Genomic DNA, 9,285 nt, shown 5'->3' on the forward strand with positions numbered 1-9,285 from the left:
GCTGGGACGTGGCGTGACTACTCATTTGCTTGACAAGGGTGGTGGGATTTCAAAGGCAGTTAGCCAGCCCAAAAGCTGAACAGCAGGCAACAGTGATGTTGGCAGTCCAAGTCCTAAAATGTGAGGCACCACTATGACAGAACCCAAAGAAGTCTGACCTTGAGAAGCCCAGCCAGGGAGACATCTCTTTCCTTGACCTTGAAGGACTGAAGTCCCTGCAATCTATTCTTCTGCATGACCATTGATTACTGCTGTCATGTGAACCATGGAGAATGCCAGGACTATTTGCCCCATCTCTCACGTGCACGACTTTTGAGGGAGAGAGCTGGTGACATATTACGATTTGATTATTTTTGCTGTTCACAATTCTGCCACTTCTACCGATGCTGATGCCCTATTTCATTGAATCAGAGACCATTATTAATGAGTTAATGTATCACAATTTTTTTAAAGTTGTCAGTTGATGCTTCATTGTCTAGTTTTTATTTTTGTGTTTTTTTTTTTTTTTTTTTTTTTTTTTTTTTTTTTTTTTAGACCAGGTCTCACTATGTAACCCATGCTGGCCTTGAACTCAAAGCGATCCTCCTGGCTCAGCCTCCAGAGTGCTAGGATGACAGGCGTGCGCCATCCCACCAAGCTCTTTTATATTTACTACTTATTTTAATCCCAATTAGACAGATTATTGCTTTTTAATGATATTTACTTATAAAGGTAAACAAAATAAACTAGTTAAGAGGATCTTAAAACTGTCTCACATATGGAGTCTGGCTTGGAAATCCCTCTTGCAACTCATCCAGCAGAGCCATCAGCACATAAACACATCCTCCACATAAAACATTGTCCTTTATCTTTCTAGGAACTCTGGTGATGTGGCATTTTTAGAAAAGAATCCCTAAAGAATGAGAAGTCATTGGTACAAACCTAGAAGTGGGCTCTATGAATACCCAGAGCCTGCCTGTGCTTTTTGCTGAGAGGAAGCTGCTGAAGATATTGAGTTGGCCACCTCCCCAGTACCAACACTGTTAGTCTTTCCAATAGTTGAAACCCTGATGTGAGTTTTGATATCATTGTTGTTTGTGCACTTACAGGCAATGGTAACTCAATTCTCACTGCTGTTTGGCTAGCAGTGAATGAAAGACCCATCCCAATTTCAGAGGTTAAAATGCCAAAGACGACATGTCTTAGAATCGATGACAGTTGAACGGGATTTTAAGCTCTGGTTCCAGGGTACTTGACCTTCTCATAGTTCCTGAAAGCACAAAGCCCAGCCCTCCCCTGGTGCATCACAGTTCAGAAGCCCGATCTCCCCCAGCCTTGTTAGGATACTGTTCACAGAAACAGCAAGCTTTCTGAGATGAGATAAAGCAGGGCTGAAGATGAGGGGGAAATGCAGTCTCACTGGGAGACGTGCTTAAATCCAGAAGGCCCCTGGTAGGAGGAGGAAGAGGCACCTTGCTCTCACAAGACAGGTGAACGGGTGAGAACATAAGCACCCACTTTTTCTCATCTTCCTTCCAGGTTCCAGCCTGCACCCAGAGCCAAGAGACTGTGTGAGGGAGACATGAGAGCTCTCCTAAACTGAAGCCAGGTTTTGTCAGGAGATTCAGGAAAGAGAAAAAGAAACAGAAAGAGACAGGTAGGACTGCCTTCTATGGGAATGTGTGGTTTTCTTGAGCACAGGGTGAGAATGGTCATTTAAAAGCTGGAAGGATTCTGGGTATAGGTACTGGGGAGATGCTGAGAGGAACAATTCAAAGAAGGAAGGAAGTAGCCAGGCACAAAGCACCTAATTGTCCGGCTCTTAGGTAAGGCCAAATTTCAGCTGTCCTCTTCTGGATGATTTCTCCCTCAGGCTAAGCAACTGTAACCTCAGTAAAGATCCTCTGAGGTTTCAGTCAGGCATGGAGCCTGGCAGAAGGGGGAGACAGGTGGCCACCAGTCAGGTCCAGCCAGGCAGGCAGGAGCAGTCAGTTGAATGAACTGGGAGCTCTAGGTGGCAGAGAACACCCATAAATCTGGAGGTGACAGCGAAGCTACTCTTTGGGTACCCTGTCAATAGGCACAGGCTACACTTAGGGACAGACAGTGAGGAAGAAGTGAAGTCTGGCAATGTTTACGTGACAGAGTTTTGTTTCCAGCAGAATCATGTGTCCATATCAGAGATGAGGAAGTTGAGACTCAGCAGTGGAATTCAGACTCGTGTCGGATGGACTCCCAGCCCACTCCACCTGTCATGCCACACTATCTCTCAGGCATCAGGGAGAGAGAGACCTATACACTATGCTCAGCCACCATGGGCTGGCTGCTAGGGGATGAAGGGCTTGTATGTATAGCTCTACTGAACTTCAGCTCAGCCTGTAGGGCTGCTTGTAACCACAACAAAAGCAGTAGTATTGCCACCATCTCACGCAAGCCATGGCTTTATGATACAGTCAAGGAAATGTTCACACACCTCACCACATTATGTGCCTGTCTCCAATAAGTATTATAAGTAGGGACCGATTTTGTATCTTTTACGGCAACATTTGGGTTAGAGAACCAAATCTTAAGCAGAGTTTTGTACTGTGTGGTAGAGAAGGAAACAGGATCAGAGATGCTGAGCCTCAGGTTTTACAGTACCTAGTATACTGCTACTAGACAGCCTAGTTCACAGTGGCACTTAATATGTGCTGATGAGCATCCGAGACTCTTGAGAACTCCCCTGACAGGGCTCCTCAGTGACATATGCCCTCCCAAGTGAGTAGATCCAAGGCCAGTGTCTCTCCCCTTTGATCTGCCACTTTGTTTCCCTGCAGCTCAGCCTTCCATGCAGCCAGCACCAGCAACCGCACAGCTAGACTGACTGGGAATGACACGGGTGACATTTCCACACTGGCTCAGGCCCTGAGGTTGGATCTCTGTGCGTGTAAGGGTAGCTGCTGGCCAGAGCTTTGTTTTCTATGGAATACAGACATCCCAAGGGGAATTCAGGCATGTTTTCCTCTTCTGTTTTTTCTTCCCCATAGAAACTTTTTCTTTCTTCCTTTTAAAGCAGCAACCTTAATCTAAGTGGCATCTGTTGACTTCAAAAAACATTTAATTTTTGTCCCAGAGCACCCTTGCCATGACACAGAATGCCTTTCGGTTTCAAGCACTAAAACATCAGGGAAAAGTGATCAGCTGTTGACAAACACATTTAAAACTGTTGGGGCTGCAGTTTCTTATGTTTGTAGGTGGTTGTCAATAAATCTCAATTATTCCAGTTTCTGACTCTCCCGATCCCAGTTCAACTGACTTCTGGAATTACAATAACCAGGGGGCCAAGGTTAGGTACACACAGTTCTCCTTTTCTATCTGCAGAGCTGAGAAGTAGGAGACTCTGATACTTACTTTATTTTTTAAACTTATGCATGTTTAGCTATCTCTAGAGAAGATGTAAGGTTGTGTAAGGTGATATACAAAATACAAGAGAAAAAGAATAAGAAGTACAGGTGCAAGAAATTTAAAAAGCATAGGACAATAACTTGGAATTAGAATGAGGCCCGAGGTAGAAAGTGTGGATATGGCATGATTGAAACACTATGGTAAGTCCCACATTTGACTCAAATTTTTCTAGCTGGCATTTGTAGTTATACAAGTAAAGCCTTTGTTTTATTTAAAGCTATTATTCAGGAAAAAACATACCAGGACTTAATAATAAAGGCAGCAACTACCCATTCGGTGCCTACCAAAAACATATGGTACTAAACACTTTCTCTGCACGTATGAGGTGGGGGTTACTTCTCCTAAGCAGGGCCTTGAGCCACAATTTGCCCATAAAATGTATCATTTCCACATGGGGCTCTTAAAGTCCTCCCCCGCCAGTGCCTTCTCAAACTACTCTGTTCCCATTTCTGGCAGCAGCAATTCATGGCACTCTGTCTCTGAGCAGTAATTCATCTGGGTGGTCAGCATAAGTTCGACTGGGAGACAGACCGTGTTGGCAAAATTGCAGGTTAGGAAGTCATGGTAATCTTTGAGGCTGATGACAATGAATGAGTTAAAAACAGATCCTTTGGGAGCAAACCCTGTCTTAAAATTAAGTGGCTCTGTGTTGCTGTCCTTATAAAATCAGCTGGGAAGGGAAGTGGTAGAGCAGAGAGGCTGAAATGTCAGCCTGTCCGGGTACAGGCTCTGCCTGCTACTTTTCAGCTGTGATTGGGAAATGCATCTTGCTGAACCTCTCAGTTTGCTCATCTACACAGCAGGTCTAAGAGGCAGGTCTACCTTATGGGTCAGAGGGAGACTGAAGGGGATAACAGAGCAAAGCTTAAGCCTACTGCCTGCTGTATTTTAGTGTCTGACAAACATTCACACTTCAAATTCACCTCTCAGGGCAGAATTACTCTCATTTATAGAAGCCACATTGCCGAGGACAGGGGACAAGGACCCAGATTTTACTCTTCAGAAAGCAAATATCTGCAACTCTTCATCAGGGCCGACGGATTAGCAGGAGCCAGTGAAAGCGAGACGGGCCAGCAAACATGCAGAGTGGAGATAGTAGCCACCAGTGTTTGTTGTTGCAACGGTACGGTACCTCGTGGATGAACTGAGTCATTAACATTCCACTGATACAGAAGGAAAAGGAGAGTGTGGGGTCAGCACAGTGTATCTTTGTTTACCCTCCTGTTGAGACTCTGTGTCAGGGTCTGTTTCTCTTCCTAGGACGTGCCGGGGCTCATTACCACAGCCTCCTGGCTTGTGAGCCAAATTTCTATTTTAACTGTTTTTCCCATTGTGACCTGGTTCTTGACATTACGGACTCTTTGGAGGCCAGCCCGCAGCCCTCTTGGGCAGGGATACAGCTGACCACATAAGAGTGCACTGCAAGGCGGCCAGAATAACACAGCAAACGCTGAGAGTGCCCTGGGAGGCGGGGGTGTCAGTCCACTGTTCATGCCAATATATGCTAGGACGTGAGTCTTTTGGAGTCTTTCTTCAAAAGTACTGTGCAGCCTTATTTCCTATCCTTACTTCCTGTATCTGGGGTCATCTTGAAATACACCAAATACCAAGTTTCCTGTATCAGCCAGACCCCGTGAATGGCACTAGTTTTTCCTGGCACTTCCCTCATATCCATAAATTTAAACTACAGGGAGAGATATCTGTATTCTAAACTAGAAATGCACACTCTCCCCATAGTAAGTGGGGGGAGCAATTGACATGAGTCATTTAATTTCTATTTTCCCTTCTTCTTCTTCTTTTTTTTTTTTTTTTCCAAAAATGGGATGAAACTGCTAAGAACCTTTTGAGAAGAAGAAATAGAGAAGGGACATCCAGTGGGCTTTGGCTCACCTCTAGATAAACTGACCTTTTGTATTATTGCTATTTGGAGAAATTTTGGACTTTTGGGATTCTAGAAATATTCAGTCTAGCTACCCAGAGGCAGCTTCCTTCAACTGGAGAAGAAATTTTCACCTGCTTTCATATTTTTACAAAGGTAAGACTCAGTGATAGCTATTTTGGCCTCTGTTGTGAAGTTATTTATTAATATATAGATGACCCCATGCCACACTGCCACTACCCATAAATATGTATGCCCCAAACCCGAGCTCACTGATGCCCTTATAATAAACACCACTATTTTGCTTTTGATCTGTCAAGTATAACTGGGCCCCATCTTATCATTGTGTCAGTGCATCCAATCAGCTCTGTTCTTTTCTTGCAGACTTCCTTAACATGTTTAAAACCAGGTGCTAACAGTGAGAAGGCATGGAAAGAAGTTCTCAGACCACCAGCTTTTCTATGGCATTAGCAGGCAGGGTGGCGGAAGGAGTCAGAGCTCTAGACACCAAGAATGACGTTCTTAGGGAATAGAAGAGGGAATAAAGTTTCCTGATCACTCAATAAACCTGGTCCTGGGGGCTGAGGAGTTCCAAAGATTAGCAGAGGGATCTGAAGCGGGACCAGCAACTCCGGATTACTGGGTGCCGGGGTCTTGCTGCTGCCTACATCACTGTCCGTGGTTCTGAACACAGCAGATGCTTCTCTGGAAAGCTAAGGAAGGAGGAACTTGTCCCTTTGACCAGTGTCATGAGAGAGGAGATGAGAAGTCACGGACTTGAGCAACAAAGAGTGTTCATCATCACACTGTTAGTTTCTACCCTGCAGCAGGCACAGGATTCAGTAAGTATTTATACACATTTCAATGTGTATCATAATGAACAAGAATTATTCACTATGCAACTATAAACAGAATTCTAAATCACTTGTGTGCTAGTGGGTCTTCCCTGTTCAGCCATTTACTTTTGGTGTTGGCTATTACTCATGTAGATAGAGGTCCATATTGTTGTGGACCTTGTCTCTGTGCTAATTAGGAGGGACAAGCAGAGGAAAGGCTGTAATTTGACTTCAACAAGCACAGAGCATTGTACATGTGCCATATGAGTGGAGGGCCCACTGTTTACAGGGAGGCACACTGCTGTAGACGCTATGGGGGCTCCACTCATATCCCCAGAATCCTCACATTTTCAGTTTGTTGGTTCAACTTCCCACAGCTGGCACATCTATCACTTGGCCTGCAGAACTGCCCATGGAGACAAAGCAGGGAGTGCCAGGGAATTAGCACCACCCTGAGAGCATCTGGCAGCCAATGACAGGAAGCTTCTCACCATTCACTGATACCAGACCCAGCTGGATTAACTTACAGGGACCCATGTGATAATTCATTTTTAACACAGCTCTGCTGGCTACCTTCTCCACCTGGTCTCACTTCTCTACTTCCCTATATGTGCTCCCTGGGATCATCTCCCCAGTAATCTGCATGCATTTAAATGGGTTGCTTCTGGAGAAACCAGAAAACCCACTACTAAGTTCACCCACACTGTTGTAAAGCTGCTCTAATAGTAGGTCAGGGGCAGGGGCAAGCAGCTGCTCCCAATACTCTCTGAAAGAGGCTCCTTTCTGGTCTTAATCACCATCTGGCACTTTATCACCTCTACCAGGAGCTTCATCTAGATCAATGCCAGCTCTTCGGTCCCTGGACTTACTGGTAAAGGATCATCATGAAAAAGAATGAAATAAAAAAGGAAGAAGAAAAATAAAGTTGTAGGCTAATCTTGCAAGATGTTCCCTAACAATGGGGTTACTTCTTAATAAGCTCACCATAAATTAAAAATATTTTAAGTTGAAAATGTATTTAATACATCTAACCTACCAGACATCATGACTTGGCTTAGTGTGCTTAAACATATGTAGAATATTTCCATAAAAAAAAAGAGGGCCGGGGATATATCTCAGCAGCACAAACACCTGCTTGGCAAGTGCAAGGTCCTGAGTTCCATTCCCAGTACCAAAAAAAAAGAGTATTTCCACAAGCCTGTAGTTGGCAAAATCATCTAACACAGAGTTTAACAAAGTGTTGAATATCTCTTCTAACTTATTGAATCCTATGCTGAAGGTGAAAAAATGGTTACATGGGTATTTCTTTCTACTAAAATACATTTTAATAGCTGTCATTAACAATCTGCATAACAACAGCCCATTGTATTAATAACATTGTACCACTCTCTAAGCCCCTTCAATTGGAAAACATTGTTTCCTTCAAAACTATTAATGCTTTCAAAGTTATATAGTCTTACAAGCTAATAACCACAATTGTATGTATTTAAAGCAAACATAAGCCAAACTACTCAATGGTTCAAATTTGCATTTCTATCATAGATCAAAGACCAATAGTTCCACACATGCCTGTCATATTTGGTACTGCCTCCCAAATCCTCAGCAATTCACTGTATGAAGAAGAAAGAATGAGATTATGGTGCAGTTTTCTCTTTTTCCTTTCAAATAAATCATTCTCAATAGCAGCTGTATCACCTAGAATATACTATGCAGATTGGATACCATATATCAAACACAAAAAGCATACGAAGTTACCACAAATACACTGAACTACTATGGACACCTGGGGAGAAATGTATCTGGGGTGTTCCTTTCAGGCCCTTGGATCGCACGACTCTAAGCATCATGGAATGATGATGGCAATGTCATCCATAGTTGACAGTTGCCTAGAAAAAGTGCATGGAACACAGTATTTCAGAAAGAGACTTGTGCTTTAGCACCCGTAAGTTAGTTTAAATAGCTTCTCACTGAAGTAAAGCTCTATTATCCTCATGCCACACTACCCATGGCCACCATATTGCCACTTTCAGACTATTAGAAGCAAACAGCTAAGGTATAATTAATTTATGAAGTGAAGTTCATCCTACATAGTGAATTCAGCCTTGTCGTATAATTATTCTATCTTACAACAGGTATTTTATTTTATTTTATTTTTTTATTTTAAAGAGTAAAAGAAGGATAACATAGTAATAGAGGGGCTTACTGAATTACAGACAAAGTGGTAGGAGATTATCAATGGTTGTTGTTTTACATATTGTTATCTACAAGATAGTTTCTCAGGAAAGCAAATAGACAAATAATAGTGAGTTACAGACAAAAGTGGTAGGAAATTATCAATGGTTGTTGTACTATACTTTGGTATCTTTAAAATAATTTCTAAAGAAAATAAGTAGAGATATACATGAGTGACCAATTGAATAATCATTGACTATTCTCAATGGTTGTTGTAGGAAATACATAGTAATAAACATACAATATTTATGAAATAGCATAGGAACAATACAAGCATTACAGAGTTATGGACAGATTAGTAGGAAAATATCAATGGCTGCTATAATACATGGTGGTATCATCAAAGTGGTTTCTCAAGAAGACAGAGATATGCAAGAAAGATCTAACAAGTAGTTACAGCCTAAGGGGTGTGAAAATAGCATATTACCTCCTCACCAGTGACTCCTTTCACTGAGGTGTGATGGCTGGAAGGAAAGCCAGGATTGAAAAGAAGGACTGAGAGACTTGCACCTGTGTCTAGCAATAGGCTGTTTTCTTTTTCCTCTATAGTCATGATTACCCGGGGCTCCTCCATGGAGATGACAGTCTGGCCAGAGGGAGAAGGCAGAGTAGGCCCTGGGCCCCTCATTCCTGTTAGACTAACTGGTAGGATGGGTCTGAGCTCTGGGGCCTCCACTTTAGAGGGCAGACTGGTTTCCAGTGGCGACCTTTGCATTCTGGGCATGGCCCAGGGGGCTTCTTAGGGCAGTTCCTCTTGAGGTGGCCTGGCTTTTAACAGTTGTAGCAGATGAATGTAGTTGTTGAGTTTTCTTGGGGCCCTGAGAATCAGACTGAGGGTCTGTTTTCTCTTAGTGCTGCAGCAAAAGCAGCTGCTTTTTCTCGGTCTCTTTGTTTTCTCTCCTTGGCCTCCTCCTC

At 43.2% G+C, this 9,285-nt stretch overlaps 1 protein-coding gene across 2 annotated transcripts in view; it reads right to left on the minus strand.

Annotated features, from left to right (window-relative positions):
- Ccbe1 (collagen and calcium binding EGF domains 1) overlaps nucleotides 1-9,285 on the minus strand; it is a 267,922-nt gene that overhangs the window by 68,107 nt on the left and 190,530 nt on the right. The gene's annotated exons all lie outside the window — the stretch shown is intronic.

Source organism: Chinchilla lanigera, unplaced genomic scaffold (genome assembly GCF_000276665.1).
Source record: "Chinchilla lanigera isolate Chin_1 unplaced genomic scaffold, ChiLan1.0 scaffold00001, whole genome shotgun sequence".
In the NCBI taxonomy this organism is placed as follows: Eukaryota; Metazoa; Chordata; class Mammalia; order Rodentia; family Chinchillidae; genus Chinchilla; species Chinchilla lanigera.